Source organism: Macrobrachium rosenbergii, chromosome 12 (assembly GCF_040412425.1).
Source record: "Macrobrachium rosenbergii isolate ZJJX-2024 chromosome 12, ASM4041242v1, whole genome shotgun sequence".
In the NCBI taxonomy this organism is placed as follows: Eukaryota; Metazoa; Arthropoda; class Malacostraca; order Decapoda; family Palaemonidae; genus Macrobrachium; species Macrobrachium rosenbergii.
This window is the reverse complement of record NC_089752.1, coordinates 26,198,868-26,216,383: the sequence shown is the minus strand read 5'-3', so window position 1 is coordinate 26,216,383 and position 17,516 is coordinate 26,198,868. Positions and strand designations below refer to the sequence as shown.

Here is a 17,516-nt window from a genome sequence, read left to right as displayed (position 1 = left end):
TTGTTTCAAGTGTAATAAATAACCCCATGCTTGATTGTTGATGTACTTTTAAGAATGGTCTTCTCTTTTATGAATATAAAAGTTATTCAGCTATGATGAGTTCGAGACCAGAACAGCTGCACAATTCAGGGAACACTGAGGAAGGTGGAGTCTCACATTCTAAAAGTGAATGTCTTGAAAGACCTGTGAACCCTGTTTAATCTCGTTTTTTCGACTTTCAAACCAACCGTAGGCACGCGAAACCTGGCAAGTGCAAAGAAGCCGAGGAAGTGGTGGCAGCATACAATCAACAGAAGTTCGCGAAAGCAGTGCCGAAAGTAACACTGGCAGAATTAGCGGAGTCCATGAAAATTCAGGCTAAGTCAGAGCCAAGCCGTTATAGAGACGGGAAAGCACTGGACTCTCAATCTGTCGAGGAGAATAGTAAGTGGAGATCTTGCCCAAACACGAGAACAGAAGCCCTTAGGGGGTACCTTTCAGGTTTTATGCATTCGGGAAGTCTCTGAGAAGCACTTGCGGCACCTACAGAACTACATCAGTACAGCCTTTTCCTGTTCCGAGGTGTGATCCCCTCAAGGCTTGTCCCTTTTTGCTTTTAACCCTTAGGATACTGGTAAGTCTCACTGGTTGATTAACGACATGTAGGTTATCGAAAAACAAGCTATTGTTTATCGGATTTTAAATCATATGAAGGAGTTTTGTGTTGAGTGTGTAAATCATGAGTATTGTGGTACATGTGGGTTAATGCCTATGTGTATTGAGAGAGAGAGAGAGAGAGAGAGAGAGAGAGAGAGAGAGAGAGAGAGAGAAACTGACTCGATCCTTTACTGATCAGTGGCGGGACAGGGCAATGTCACCGGAAGATCAGTTTTGGAGGTTAAAGTAGCTTTAAACTCCACTAAACCTCTCTCACTCATTCGCCTAATCCCGGCGCCCCGCCCTCTTCTCTCGTGCTTCACCAAAACTGCCAGCTTCAATATTGCTCTGTAGGCGTGCATGAACAGTAGAGAAAGAGAGAGAGAGATTATGGTAATTAGTTACCTAATAATTCTAAAGACAAAGGTAACCAACTGAAAATAATCTTTTTTTTTATAGGTACTTCACCTGAGGGCATTGTGGTTAAGAAAGTAAAAGCATTAAATACGTTATTCAGAATAGAGTTTTCTTTGAGCCAGCGAATAATTTAGCCAAACCTCTGACACTTGGGTCAATTCATATGCGTCTGCGAGCTATTTTTGGAACTGCATGCGTTGGGTTGCAGTGCCTCGTCTCCCATCTGGATTTAGTGTGCTCCTGAATATATTCTGTCCTTTTCCATACCAGACAGACAGATAGAGAGAGAGAGAGAGAGAGAGAGAAAGTTTTAGCTGGACTGGATAGGTTAAATGCTTCCACCTGAAATCTCGATCACTATGGCTCTCCTTTCTACCTAGTTTGTAACCATAGTCTTTGCGTTCTCTTCGTTGTTCTAGGAATACAAATTCATGGAGCGATGTCTTGATATTCCCGTGGCTATGGTTGTGCAAAGTGCTCGTGCTGCTGATATACCACATGCTTTAATGAATTTTATTTTATTTTACATCATTAAGAGTCTCTCTCTCTCTCTCTCTCTCTCTCTCTCTCTCTCTCTCTCTCTCTCTCTCTCTCTCTATATCTTTGTTTGCACTAAAGAAAGGGGGCTCTGATCATCTTCCAGTATGAAGAAGAAAATGTATCTATTAGAAAAGCAGATCATTCCTATAATAGATTTGGTTTTATCCACTGGATTAAATTTGTTGCGAAAAACCCCTGGTCCTCAGTTGTACAGTTGCTTTTGTCTTTTGTTATTATTGTGTAAAATAATATTGTATGTATTATGTTCCTCTTTTGGTTTGTATGAAAAGTGTCATGACCATGTAGAATGGTATAGAATAACAACAACACAAACTTGTGCCATTATTTGATTTTCCCCAATGTGTTAGTGAAATAGAGTATAATAGGTCCAAATGTGGCCCTTGGGATAATTCATATAATTGAATTAATTTAGAATAGCGTGATTAACATCGTGATACTCAGTCAACATTTGGATGCGTTTTGACGTTATATTTACGAAAGCAGAAATTAGAATATCCATGTTTGGTTAGATCTAATCTGAATATGAAAATATAAACTTTTTAGTGTTTACGACAATAACGTGAAAAAAAAAACATTTTTAGTGAAAACTATAACGACATGTTGAGGGAAGGTTCCAGGAAAAAAAGGGGGAAGGGGGAATGTTATTGGTAGGGGCGAGGCAGGTGGTTAGGTGGGGATTGGTTGGTGTGGCTTGGGCCCCTGGAGTGAGTCTGGGGTCCTTTTGCTGAGCCCGGCTGGTGCCTGCCTGGTTGATGCAGCGGGGCAGTAGTGCGGTTGTCGCCGTCAGAGGTGGTGTGTGGTTTCCCCGAGTATTTGATTCAAGTGGTGCTTCTCGCTGCGTGGTGCTTAGCACAGGTGTTTGTGATGGAAGGCCTCCCCCCTTCCTGTCCTTGCCAGCCCTCGACAGCAGGTGTAATAGGAACAACGTTATTACGCCATATCCCGTATTAATGTCATCTCTTTAAAAAAAAAATTTTTTTATCACCTAAGGGGGGAAGCGGAGGAGATTTCTTGGCCTGAACTCTTGATTATCCCCCTCCTACTACTCCCTGGCCTCTTTGTACACCTGTGACTTGTCCGTCGAGAGGGTTTGTTATTTATAGATAAAATTGTGACAACGTCAGAGGGTTGTTGTAAGGGCCGGAGCGATTTTGCTCTCAGCATCGGGAAGGATGGATGGGCCTGCTGCAAGAAACATCAAGCATCTCTGGGCTCCCGTTTCTTCATCTCATTACATTGATTCCTGTTGACCTCTTTAGGAAATCCGAGACGCTTGTTTTTGAACGTCTGATAGTTTCTATGCGTACACACGGATATTTTACGAATATAGTTACTGTCAGCGGTGTCATGCACAATTATCTACCATTTTAATATATATATATATATATAATATATATATATATATATATATATATATATATATATATATATATATATATAATAATACGTGTGTGTGTGTATTATACATGAGTATTTGTGCTTGCATGTTTGTGTGTTTACTTTTATTGCTGCTTGCGTTCACTTTGAGATCTTTAGATCTGTATACTGTATTAATGAGGCCTCCAGAAACGTCGACTTCCACCTATGTTTAATAAAACCGTTGGCACATTTGAATATTATAAGTCACCCGATAATCATTTTCGAAATTGTTTCTGAAGAACTGGCCGTATTGGACATGTGCCTGATGAAAGATGACCTTAAACAGTATTTATGTCTGTCATGTAACTTAGAGGGGTCTGCGTCGAATCGATGGCTACTTGACAGAATGTGAAGGAATTTTAACATCGAGTGCTTTTGGGTACGCTGCGTACATGTATCAGAATACGTTACCATATACTACAAATGCATTCATAAAATGGTACATTTCTTAAAGTGAGAAGGAAGCTATGTTTTAATTTAATATGAGTCAGTGTTATTCCTGACGTAATTGTTAAAGTGTTGTGTAGGAAAATTTGTAATATTCTGACCGTTGGCTTTGTAATAATAATTTCATTTTGGCATTTTATACAAACACAGTATGCGCAAGTCGTTATATGTGAAGGCATGAATAAATATACTTACGCAACCTGTGCCTATTCACATTTTATATAAACAATATATATGTATATATATATATATATATATATATATATATATATATATATATATATATGTGTGTGTGTGTGTGTGTGTGTGTTTGTGTGTGTGTATATAATATATATATATATATATATATATATATATATATATATATATATATATATATATATATATATATATATATATATATATATGTGTGTGTATATATATATATATATATATATATATATATATATATATATATATATATATAAGGTTATGTTGAAATAATGGAAGACTAGAGGTCGACGAAAGAAGTCTTTAATTTGGAATAATCAGGAGGGTGTAGGAGAAGACTTTTAGATGGGGCTGGATAGATGGCGCGTTTAGAGGTATAGGAAAGAAACTGCCATTAATATCCAGGAAGGGCGAGAGTGCCTGCAAGATGATAGTGAAGTGTGTAATGTCTGCAGGGAAGTTCGACACCAAGCTGATGAGTCTGAGGTGTGTGAAGAGCTGAAGTTGTGGTAGGTTTCTGCGCAAGGTTTCATGCATTCGGCTGTAAAAACGTGATTTTGGTTGTTTTTCCTTTGTAGTTAATTCTTTTAGGAAATGACTTAATGTTGATATATATATATATATATATATATATATATATATATATATATATATATATATATATATATATGTGTGTGTGTGTGTGTGTGTGTGTGTGTGTGTATAATGAATTTTTTATGTTATGATTACGTAAGTAAGTACTGATTGGTTCGGAATCCTTGATAAATTGTAAAATGCCACGGACGGTATGCAGTGTTTCTTAGATTTCTGAGAGCGTGGGGAGGCTTCTTAAAAAATATTGATGTTGCAACAATTTGTAGGGTTAATCAGTTGACGCTTTGCTTGTTAAGCATACAACCTTAGGGGAGCACTTTCAGCTATTTCCATTTGAAATTGTCTAATATCGTCAGTGACTATGTCAATTCTGCGGGTTTTTTTATTTTTTTTTTTATTTTTTTAGGAATCTTTTATTTGCCGTCTTATAACTCCTGAGCAGTCGTTGGTAGGACTAAGTTTTTGGTCATTCCCAGTGTATATATATATGTGTGTATATATATATATATATATATATATATATATATATATATATATATATATATATATATATATGCTTGCTCTACCTCTCGACAGTCACGTCATTTTACGTTTCGGTAGTTCTAGGTTTTTTTTTTTTTTGCTGTACAGTGCGGTACCTTCCTGTCAAAGTCTGAGTAGTTGTGCATTTTACTTTTGTTATGTTACGAGTTTTTGTTTTGTATGCTTTTCTGTTGAAAAGGCAATTGCATGGTAGTAGTAAAGGTAACCCTTGATGGATATTGCTGAGAGGGTGAAGCGCATCTCTAACTAGCTCCGTTCAACCCTGGACAGGGCTATCGGATTACCAGAATGGGCTAATCACCTCGTTCGTGGTGTTATCTGGTGGGAGAAAGTCTTGGCGTTTCCTTATGCCTTTAATAAGGTACTTGTTGGCTACTTATAAGCAAAGGCCTTTTGAGATTGAAGGGGAAATGAAAACGCATTTTTTATGTGACAAATTTACTCCACAACATTTTTGACAACTGCCTTTGCAGAGAACGGATATGTTTTGTTGAGTGCGTATTTTAATTCTTCCCATAGGATTTTGAATTTCCAGCCCCGATACTTTTTGAGTACCACATCGTATTTATCTGTTTTGGATATGATCACCTTTTATTTCTGTGGGAAGCATATTTTTGTAGGTTGTAAATGGGTCTCATCTTGCTCTTTTGAAACTTAATTTGGGCAATTAGTGGTGTGTATTTTATATCAGTGCTTTGTTTGACGAGTTAAAATGATTCCTCGGCACCTGCACACCGCTGCCAAATCTCCCAAATTTTTTATGTATGGAAATAAAGGAATCAGTTTTAGACAGGTGGTAATATACATAATCTTTGGTTATTGTATAGGTGATTTGAAACCTGGAGGAACAGGATTAACTTGTTTTCACCGCTATTATTTTCAACTTGGAAATTACGCCAGGATAGTGTCATTTTTTTGTTATTTATTTTGGCTTTCTGCTTTGCATTAGTAGTGCTCTCTCTCTCTCTCTCTCTCTCTCTCTCTCTCTCTCTCTCTCTCTCTCTCTCTCTCTCTCTCTCTCGAGAGAGTGAATGAAAATGGAAATCGCCTAGTCTTTTATTTTTCCTTTTCGAAGAATGTTTGACTTGCCATGTCATAACTGTGCCCTGGTCCATCACAAATAGATCCCCGATAAATTTCATCATGGCCTTAGAACCTCCATGGCATCAATAACTGGAAATTGAGACACTTTAATAGACCTAATCTTTTCAACAGAGAGAGTACTTTTAGTTTCATATTTTCTGCAGATATGAAATTCATTAGTTTAAAGTCCCGACCATGTTTGTCTTTGTGGTCACTGCTTGCTGTACGCTAAATTATTCAAAATTTATTAGTAGGCTTTGGCAGTGCGGTGTTATACTAGTGGCGTGCCTGTGCATACATATATTTATTTATTCTCGTGTCATATTTGACTACGTTTGGTGTTGTTATAAAAGTTTATATTATCTAAATTACAAATTTAAGAAAGGTAAATTTCCCTTCATGCGTTAAACATGAAATCTCCAAAAAAGATTTAGTTAATATTTCTTTCATTCTCTGTAAGCTAATGGCGATTATTTTAATAATATGGGGCCAGTAGTACTATGAATATCTGGGAGTCTGGTCCAACAAGCTTTCATGAGTTTTAATTCGTATTGGAAGCTTTGTGACAAAAAAAAAAAAGTTTTTTTTTGAGCTCCTCCTTCGAAGTTCCAAGAATAGTGTTTATTCACAAACTTCCTTGAATCGGCCTTTACGTTTTCTGTGCGGTGACGGTGCTCACTTGTTTATCCATGGAAAACCCTCAAGAGCGTGGTGGGTGAAAAGGAACTGGGAAATGAACATTTTATACTTTGTTGTTGGCTCGTTTACCTCGCCGCTGATAGCGATCATAAGTTTTTGAGGCAACATGTTACTTTGTAGCCGTCTTTTCATTTTGAAAATTATGAATGCAGTTTTGTTCTTGAAAAGTTTCTTATTCCTGTGCTTATTCCTGTACCCTTGAAGTTTCGGCTGTTTCCGTAATTGAGAAACTTGGCAATTGGCAAACGTGGTTCAGCATAAATTTGATTTTTTGGTTAAAATTGTTGGCCTTGACTTTTACAGTTTTTTTTTTTTTTGTGTTAGGGGGTGGGGTGGAGGGAACCACGACAAAATGTCCTTGTTTTTCTTCCTATGAATGTTAAATCTTGGGTGTACAAATTACTATTCTCGGCGCATTTAAACGCGCATTCAACGACTTAGCTTTTGCGTAAATGTGGCTGGGTGGCTTCAAATTATTTATCGTCTGTGTGTATAACGACCCGAAAAGATGTTGAGATTTTAGTTTCTCAAACATGTCTATCAGATGTAACGTACCAGTCAGGTTATGCTTGCCAGATATCGAAGTTGCTCTTGGGCCAAAGTTGAGAGGCGGTGGAAGCCAATTTGTAAAACTAACACTGGAGAAGTGTGCAACCCTAAAGTAAAGCTTTTTCCGATATTAAATAAGTAGTTGATTGATAGTCGTAAAGTATGAGGGGATATTTCATTATTGCTTTTGAAGACTGCTGCCCCATGAAGAGTTATATTGTATTGATTGCTTCGCTTGCAAAGAAAGGAAGCTTCATGGTGAAAATTCATCTCTTGTCTTTCGTAATTCAACCCCGTCACCATAGTGAAGTGTAAGTTATTTTGATAATAATTAATAATAATGAAAAACGTTTTGTTGGTATTTAGGAATAAAAACTGTGTTCCCTATAAGATGATAAAAATGTCATTTTTCGTAATTTTTATGAATAGAAGAGCAAATTTTTTAAACAGCTACCGTTTGCTCTCACTTCCTGTAATCCTTGATCATTCAAGAAGCTGACAAACTTTGTTTTCTAAAGTTTTCCTCCTTGTCTACCAGACTTAGCTAGGCTATATAATTATGGACGTGGGCATTCCTTCCCATCTAATTCCAGCCGACATCTGTTGCAAAATTTTCTTATGAATATATATATAAAAAAAAATGATCAATTTCCTAAAATTATCCGCTGATTGTCATCAGATGTGAGGTCAAAGACCAAACTCTTCAACTGAGTCCCATGACAGTCGAAGAATTTTAAGTCAGTGATTTGGTTGAAGAATTTAAATGTAAAAGAGAAATTGCAGCTCGTTTTGAGGTATCGAGTTACGTGCTTTTGTCAGTCGGTTCAGGGTGTCTCAACTTTTTATTTTTTTTTTTCTGTTCGGAGAGTAGAGGAGACTTCACAGGCGATACAGACCGTTAACTCTGGTAATTTAGTCCCGGCAGAGTGCCTAGACTTGTGGTCATGGTTGGTATAGTTTTATCCCCAACTTCATATGATTAATCAAATTTGAACTAGGAGTTAGCTGTAAATGTCTTATGACAGTGTCAAGGACGTTGTCATTCTAGAGTAAAGATACGTCATTAGGTAAGTGTTCGCGTGTACGGATCCTCCCTTCCTGTTGCGATTTATATCCTCCCAGTGGATGTACTTCCTCCGGAGTGATCATAGTTTTTTACGACGCTCTCAAACTCACCGGCAAGTCTTTTATTTTGCTTGACGGGATTGCCCGTCTCGCTCACATCCTCTCTCTCTCTCTCTCTCTCTCTCTCTCTCTCTCTCTCTCTCTCTCTCTCTCTCTCTCTCTCTCTCTCTCTCTCCATTTTTCTATAAAGTCGAAAATGTTTGCTGTAGTTTGCTTGCTTGCTCATGGATAAAAACAAAGGTTAGTTTCAAAGCTGTGTGTGCTTTTGTGTGTAAACATTTTCACACTTTTGGAGATGATATATTTATATATGTGTGTGTGTGTTTGAAGATTATAATATATATATATATATATATATATATATATATATATATATATATATATATATTATATATATATATATATATATATATATATATATATATATATTATAATGTGTGTGTGTGTGTATATGTGTGTGTGTATGTATATGTATATGTATATATATATATATATATATATATATATATATATATATGTGTGTGTGTGTGTGTGTGTGTGTGTGTATATATTAATGCACACGAGCATGCGTGCATGCATGTTTAATTCACGTCCACGCTGGTGTGATAATTTAGTTATTACGGAATACGTTATTCCTCAGATCCCTGAAAGGTCATCATACGTGCCCCCTGTAGGTGTACGCTGTAAGTTCTGCAGTGATCCTAAGATGCTTTCGTCTATTTTGGGTCAACGTTGAACATATTTCTCGATTTCCCTCGCAACCTTTTCAGATATTAGGTCAAAAATAAGCCATTATTATCGAATTCAATATAACCTGGGAATGATGTGAACCTAAAGGGAGCTATTCAGTACAGTACATAAGTGCACCTTATAATTTCCTTCAGGTGCAGGTTATTACAACGAGTAAATGAATTCAGTATTAATAGGTTACTTTTGTCCTACTATTTGAAAGTATAAAAAGTCAAGCGCAAAATTAGTGATAAGCATATACGATATATATATATATATATATATATATATATATATATATATATATATATATATATATATATATATATATAAATTTTTTTATCACACCGTGATTTATATACAATCATGAAGCTACAAATGTCGCTTAATATCGAAATTCACGCTACCTCGGTATATCTCCGTTGGAGAATTGTCGCCGAAGGGGAATTTATATAAGTGATCAATTCATGGCTCAATGGTTTACGTCAACTGGAGTCGCTGAATAGGCTTTCGTCGCGGGTTCGTGTCCCCACGATTCCAATTCATTTATCACTTATATAAATTCCCCGGCGACAATTCTCCAACGGAGATATACCGAGGTAGCGTGAATTTCGATATTAAGCGACATTTGTAGCATATATATATATATATATATATATATATATATATATATATATATATATATATATATATATATATATATATATATACGGGTACGGCATAAGTAACGCCCTTTGTTTAAGTGAAACAAAATTAAAGCCTTTTTGCTTATCCTTTATTTTTTCGAACATAAATGTATTGCCACAGGTTAATAGATTAATATAATATATTAACAAAATTAATATAATGCTTATTCGGTTTAATAATGTTCAGTACAAATACTAATTGCTAACTCTGCAAAAAGACGCCTACTGGATTTTTGAGGAGAACTCAGCAACGTTTCTTGTAGTTCATTGGACTTTTCTAAGCTTGTTGCAACAACTGGCCTACCTGCTCTTTGAGCATCAGTTACACTTCCTGTGGGTTCAAATTTTCTAATCAAGCTTGTGATATTTCGGCTTTGCACCTGGCCTTGGGAGGTTAAATCCAGCTGATAACAATCTTGCGGTTTCAGCACCATTTTTATTGTTTTGATAGATAGTACAATTGAATTGCTTTTACTCTCTGTTCCTTGGTTGTATGAACTATCTGAAAAAATGGAGATTTAGCAAATTAATTAAAGAAAATAATAAAGAAAATATACATTATAAGATATAAAATTAAAAAGGGCGTTACTTATGCTGCACCCTGTATTATATATATATATATATATATATATATATATATATATATATATATATATATATATATATATATATATATATATATATATATATATATATATATATATATATATATATATATATATATATATATTGTGTATGTAGGTGATTCAGAGATGTAAGCTGTTACATGCAGGAAATTTGAAGATTGTGTTGGCGAAAAAAAACATGATAACGTAAGATAGGTTTGTAATTCTTGAAGGCACCTAATTTGAGTACCATAAATTTTTTATCATTCTGTAAAGATTATAAATCAAACGATTCTTTTATTTTAAATCATGTATATGTCATCAGAGTGGTTTAACACCCAATAATGAAAAATTTCTTATTAATAATCATAGCCGAGGTAGTACATTTCTTTGAAGCATTTTAAATTTCCTCAAAACAGAGTTAAATGTATATCCGGATTGAGTGAAATGGGCAGACTGATGAGACAACTAGTTTGAAATCATCTTTTTAATCTTGTTTAACTGAGTTTCAGAATGCCAAACTGTTTTGAGAATTGAGGTCAGTCATCCATCGAAGATATGGAACTCTTTATCCATCTGTTTTTTCCCAAGGTCTTGTGATCTCTCTCCCTTAAAGATCCTTGCCCGTTACCTACATTCAGAACAAGAACCTGTTTATCATTTATCGTCATTGTAGTTATGAGCCAAGCCAAATAATTGTTTTTTCATAATTCTATGGTTTTTGTTTATATTCGATGCAATATCACCTTTAGCTATGCGTGACAATTGCGATTATATATATATATATATATATATATATATATATATATATATATATATATATATATATATATATATATATATATATATATATATATATATATATATATATTTAGCAGTTTGGTATAGTAAAGAAGTACTGACAGAAATAATTTTGCATGTCGCATGGAGCAGAAGCGAAGTATGAAATGATTTCGAAATGGATACTAAAGATAAGAGTTGGTGGGAGTCCCCAATCCTCTTGGGATGGATTCAGAGGGGTGGTTGGGGGAATTTGGGGAGCGGGGAGGAAAGTTCCTTCTTGAATTCTCGGGAAGGGCAGGGAAGGGAAGGGGCGCCGGTTGGCCGGGATTAAAGGGTTGGGGCTGGTGGGATTTAAGCGTCGGACCCAAGATATTGAAATTGATCTCCGATCGACGGAATCCAAAAGTAGCGGATATCGGTATCTAGAGGTAACGGAACTGGAGCAAATAGATGCACATTAATATTGATAGTAGTTACGCAAGGTCTGGGAGAGATATCCTCTCTCTCTCTCTCTCTCTCTCTCTCTCTCTCTCTGTTATGCGTCTTTTCTTTTTGACGCTGCCATTGTGGTGCCATTCAAAGAAAGCCTCGGCCTGTCGTCTTTAGGAAATGTAATGTGACGTAAGACATGCAAATGCTCCTCTGCCCAATCGTCGCTTGTTTTCCTTCCTCGTGTGAAGAGAGAGAGATTGATTCTGGAATACCCGACCTGACATACCCATTCAAAAATGTTTTCCACTTGATCAAACAGTATCAAAAGGAGGAATTGAAAAATGGCGCATCGTCTCATCTTATGCAATTTTTCGCCTCTGCTTTCTTGATCTTTTTCCACTCCCCCCCGCACGGGTTTTTATGCCAGGAGAGGAAACGTTTGTGGTGTGGGTAGGGGTTAGGGGTGGGAAACATGCTGGAGGGGATGGGCTGGTCCAGGGGCATTTTGTTTTGTTTGATGGTTTGTGGCAGGTTGGAAATGAGACTGCCAAAATGCGTTTCGTGAACGACGATGTTTCTTATATGTAATAGTATAATTATATATATATATATATATATATATATATATATATATATATATATATATATATATATATATAGAAATAATCAACACACAATCACGTGTGGAACAGAAATAAATTTCTGACTCACGTCGGGATCGAACCCAGACTTGTATGACCTAGTGGATAGCGCCCTTGCCTTCCACCTGAAAGACCTGGGTTCGATCCTGACGTGAGTCAGAAATGTATATGTATATGTATATATATATATATATATATATATATATATATATATATATATATATGTGTGTGTGTGTGTGTGTGTGTGTGTGTGTGTGCGCACGCGCCCTGTTTGCACGATGCGAATAGTCATCAGCAGGAGAGCAGTTCTTGCTTTTTCCTGATAGAAGGAAAGGAAAGGGGAGAGTCGAGAAGAGATGAGAATTTTACTGAAGAGCCTCTGACAGCCCTTTTGTTTTTGTTTGATGGAATTTTGTTTGTTTATGAAAGCTGGTTACTTGTTGTATTATGTCATTCGTGTTTACAACGTGTGTTTATTCAGCATTGAACTTGCGATATTTCTTTCTGTATGACGCGATAAATTCTTAATTTATCTTCAGTGTTTTAGCCTGATTTATAAGAATATAAGTTAATGTATACAAATGTAGACGATGACTTGCTGTGCAGATACTTTTTCTCGATAGATTGCTTTTGTTTTGAGAGAGAGAGAGAGAGAGAGAGAGAGAGAGAGAGAGAGAGAGAGAGAGAGTCTTTGAATGGTTCCAACCCATTCGGGTGAGGATTACCTAAGTCCCTTCTGTTTTGATGGTAATTTTGACGGGCGGTGAACACTCTCTTTTAGTGTTTTTCTCGTTTCCCCCTTTTATAACACCCTTGCGGCGGCTCATCACAGTCGACTAACAGCTAAGTACATTCGTCCCTTCTCATCTGCTTCGAGATTCGAGCCCTGTTCCTCAATTTTTGAGTTGAGCTCTCTTACCATTGCACTACCAAGCAATTTTTCTTTATTTGCCACTGTAATAATCGTCCTTTATAATATAATCAATCTGTAGTGAAAAAAAGGGGAGGTATGTTTTAGTGAATATGGAAGTGCTGGTATATATGACGTCACACGCCTTGAAACGGTTGCCTGAGTAAGGCTTTTAATCAACTTTTTCACTCCCCAAGTTAATCTCATTTTTGTCTTATGGATAAACTTGTTTGGTATGTCGTAAAATACAAAATGAAATTACTGGAATTCAAAGGTTTGCAACAGAAGGAAAGACTTGAACACCGTGTACACTCGGTGAGAGAGAAAGAGGGAGGTGAGTTTCTATGGATTGCAGAAGAGACAAATATCCTTGACCGTGTATCATGCGTATGCGGTATTTATAATCTGTATGCCTTCCATCATTACTGATAATATGATTTTAAAAATGAAATTTTCTGGCCCCAAAGTTTCTCCGTACTAATTTAAATGATTCAAGTCGGAAAGGGAGAAACAGTCATTGATACGTGGACTGCTGGATAGGGGAGGGTGATGAACCACTGTGTATAAGGGACCTCCCAGGGCATTCGTGGATTTATTTGTATTTTTATCCACTTACATGGTCAGGATTGCTGCACCATCTACCCTCCTTGGTAAAAGACCCCTCAGTCTGTGAGGCAAGGGGCCCTATAATAGTTTTTTTTTACCCCATTTTTAAATGGAAACAGCGCTTTACAAATATTGCTCATATGTTCTGACACTGCAGATTCATCAGACCACACCGTTATCGGAGGGAACAGTTAATATCTCATGTGGAAAAATGCTCTCGGGACTGCCCTTCAAACCATTAAAAATCAAAAATGAAAATGACTTTGATGAGTTACACAACAGCTATTAATCAACTTGGGCATTTTAGGCCGGAGTTTAATGGAAAATTGAAGATGTTCGTCACCCAGACACAAGAAATTAAGTCCTGTATGGTTTATAAATTTATAGAGTTGTTGGTTCCGCATCGTTTACGTAGATTCTAAAATGACTGGGAAGTATTTATTACATTCATTGTGAAAAGAAACCCACAATAGAGACCAGCTGAGTTTTTTTTTATCTTATGGCTTTCCTGAAATAGAGACCAGCTGAGTTTTTTTTTTTTTTATCTTATGGCTTTCTTGAAATAGAGACCAGCTGAGTTTTTTTTTTTTATCTTGTGGCTTTCTTGAAATAGAGACCAGCTGAGTTTTTTTTTTTTATCTTATGGCTTTCTTGAAATAGAGACCAGATGAGTTTTTTTTTTTTATCTTATGGCTTTCTTGAAATAGAGACCAGATGAGTTTTTTTTATCTTATGGCTTTCCTTTTCAAGATAATTAGTCACATTTTAGTGGACAGTAACTTAGGCAAGGAATTTTTGAGATGCAGATAAAATCTATAATCACAAACGTGTAGAAGCTCATTATTGTTATAGCAATATTGAGACCCAGAATGGTTGGACGTATTAGCAGTAGTGAACGAGATCAGACGTCATTTTTATGTTCACTGAAAGCATGTGGGACATTCATTCCTCCAGTGCTCTTATTTAACCGAAAGATGGTGTCACTGTCATTAACGAATGGTAGCCCAGTCTGATGCACAGCAATGGGTGCACTGATGCTTACAGTTTCCTAGAATGGCTCAAGTACAGTAGTTTGCGTCACAGGTTAAGCTTTCTCAACAGGACGAACACGTTGTAATTGAGACGGACACTATGTCACAAAACACTAACAACTTTTGATTGTGCAAGACAGACTGGCATCATTGTAATAAGTTGACCGCCCCATTATACACACACACCAAATGTACTCTAGCGAGGTATCTCAAATCCCTGAGCGCTGCCTACCGTAGAGTAACACAGATGTTTGGGTGGTTGCAAATGTAGGAAGACGAATCAGCAACATGAAGTTGCAGGGATATTTGCAACTGCATTATGCAATATGGCTTTCATTGTAAAGGCTGTTAATGGTTGCATAGCAACTGATTTAGTGCCATTTAATCGAGATATCTTTTGGCAACGATTTCTGAGTAGCATTGTTAATGTGGAATGAATTGCTAGTGGCAAGAGTTTTGTTTTTAATAAATTGATCATTTGTGTAGCACTATATAGAATGTTTTTCTGGATAAAAGGCCCTTCCCTTTGGGCTTTTTGCCCACCATATGTGGTAAAAAGTCCACTTTAAAATTTTCATTTATTCAGCATTAATACCAACGTAGAATTAACTTGAATGCGGCATTAGTTGCTATTTCTTCAAAGTTTAAGAACATCTTTTTTCAACACTTGTCATGTCAGTATTGGTGAGAAACAAGAATAATTTTATAAAGCTTTCATGGGTCCAGTTTATTAAATTTTAGGATGGAAATTGTTTTTCGATGCAGTGTTAATTGGAGGTACACACTATATTGGCAAAAAATCAAAGGGTCCTCAGTAATACCCATAGTATTGTTTGACTTTTCCGCTGTTTATCCATTTTGCAGTTGGCAAAATCTGTACTTTGTTACTGGAAGGTTCTTACAAATTGTATAATTTACCTCATTTGTAATTAGGATGGTAACCAGGTAGGTTGCATTCTTTTTCAATGCTGCCGCCTGTTTTATAGTTCATAAGTTACCATTTTGTGATGAATCATGAAAGTTTAATGACTGAAGTGTGATCATCAGGTCATTCTTAATAATTTGCAAGTTTTAAAAGTATTACAATGAAAAAAATGTGAAAATATCTCAAGGTATTTTATTGTTAAGCACAACATATCATAGTACAATTTTCTTGTCATGAGCAAAAATCTAGTCATTTTTCTGATACAGAAAGGTAATCCTTATTTTTAGATGGCTGTCTGGCAACCCTTTACAGCGAGCGGGAGGAAATTGTTCCCGTGACATAGAGTAATCGTCTCCCTTATCCAGTGTCATTCTTCTGCATTGAAGGTGGTCGCTCTTCATACTCGTTAAAAATATAAAGTAAAAATTCTTCAATCTGTCAGTACATCCAGTATATGCTTTTGGCTTCATAACCCATTTGGTTTCATGTTTATCTTAGAATGGTATTAATTAAGGACTGCACAAGTACTTTTTGGTATTCCAAAGTCATAATTTCCCTTTTAACTTTTCCTAATGCTTTTAGTTTGTTGGTATTCTGATGTTACAATTTCCCCGTTTACTTGAGTATAGTGAAGTAAATAGGTATAAAATCGTCCATGGTACATACAACATGGACGATTTTGCATCTACTTCTGCCTGTGCTTCAAAATCTAATATGGATGCATTTTGGCTTGAAGTGTGCAGTTGCGCAGTGCGCCGAAACTGTCTCCCCACTATTTAAGGCAGTTGCGGAAATTGAGCAGCTTATCAATAATTCCTCAAGGCCGCCGGATGTTGGTTGAGAGAGTTCGGCATCTGCAGACCAGCAACTTTTCGCCATTATGAAGTCATAGCTTTTATTTTTATCTTTTTTCCCCTTTCCATCCTTGGGTCTCGTCTACAGCATCCAGACGCAGTGTTAGTGTGACCTCATAAAATAACAGGGTGGCGAACAAAGCTCGCTGCTCTGGAGGACCACTTGCATTGAGCTGAATTGCTGAAAGGCCCCTCCAAACCACCACCATTTTTGGCCTCTGTGTGTGTGTGTGTGTGTGTGTTCGAGAGTCACGCGTCATGCCGGAAACTTTTTTGTTGTAGCCCCTGGCTCTTGTGTTTGTCTTTTGTATCACCTGTTATGGAGGATTTTACTGTTTTTGGTTGAAGGAAGGCATATGAAGTGTGAATTTTGTTACTCCTTTCTTGTTTTTATCGCCGTGAACTGCATTTTCTATATGTCAATTTTTTTATAACTATGACATGTATTTGATATTTGCTTTTTTCGGAAAATCGGCACCTCCCGAAATAACCGCTTCTCTCTCTCTCTCTCTCTCTCTCTCTCTCTCTCTCTCTCTCTCTCTCTCTCTCTCTCTCTCTCAAATTGTATGTTGAATTCCTGCTGTTACCGTGTTTTTATTAACCTTTCCTACATTTTACCCTGGGAATACAACTACAAGTAACCTTAACGTTTAATTGGCATGACGTATTGTTTGTTTTCGATATCAGACCAATTCCTGTCGTGTTTTAAAACTCCCCTTGATTCGTAGATACTTCATATCTGTTTCGTCATTGGTCACATACTCCTGTTATTCATTTAAAAGCCCCGTTATCGTATTTTCCTTTAAAACTTCGGAATAATCTTGGTTCTCGCTTTTAACCGTGGTCAGATTTTCCAAAGGGAGTTGTGCAAACATGTTTACTCTGTTGTTGTTGTTCCGAAGTCCCAGTGGAGTTGATCGTGAAAGAGCCACTCCGCCTCGGAGTAAGTACCTGGCTTTTTACAGAACGTCCTACTTCTGACCCTTTTTCCACACCCCCTGCTACAGGAAGTGGTGTGGAGCTTGCTTGCA

The 17,516-nt window shown here is 36.6% G+C and overlaps 1 protein-coding gene across 5 annotated transcripts in view; it reads left to right on the top strand.

Annotated features, from left to right (window-relative positions):
- LOC136844456 (transmembrane protein 47) overlaps positions 1-17,516 on the top strand; it is a 450,890-nt gene that overhangs the window by 392,587 nt on the left and 40,787 nt on the right. Inside the window, exon 1 of one of the 5 annotated variants that reach the window (XM_067113710.1) lies at positions 2,379-2,403. The exons of 3 other annotated variants lie outside the window; for them this stretch is intronic. The gene's annotated coding sequence lies outside the window, so the exon portion shown is untranslated. Of the gene's footprint in view, positions 1-2,378; positions 2,407-17,516 lie in introns of those variants that run through there. One more of the 5 variants, XM_067113709.1, reaches the window with a different exon arrangement.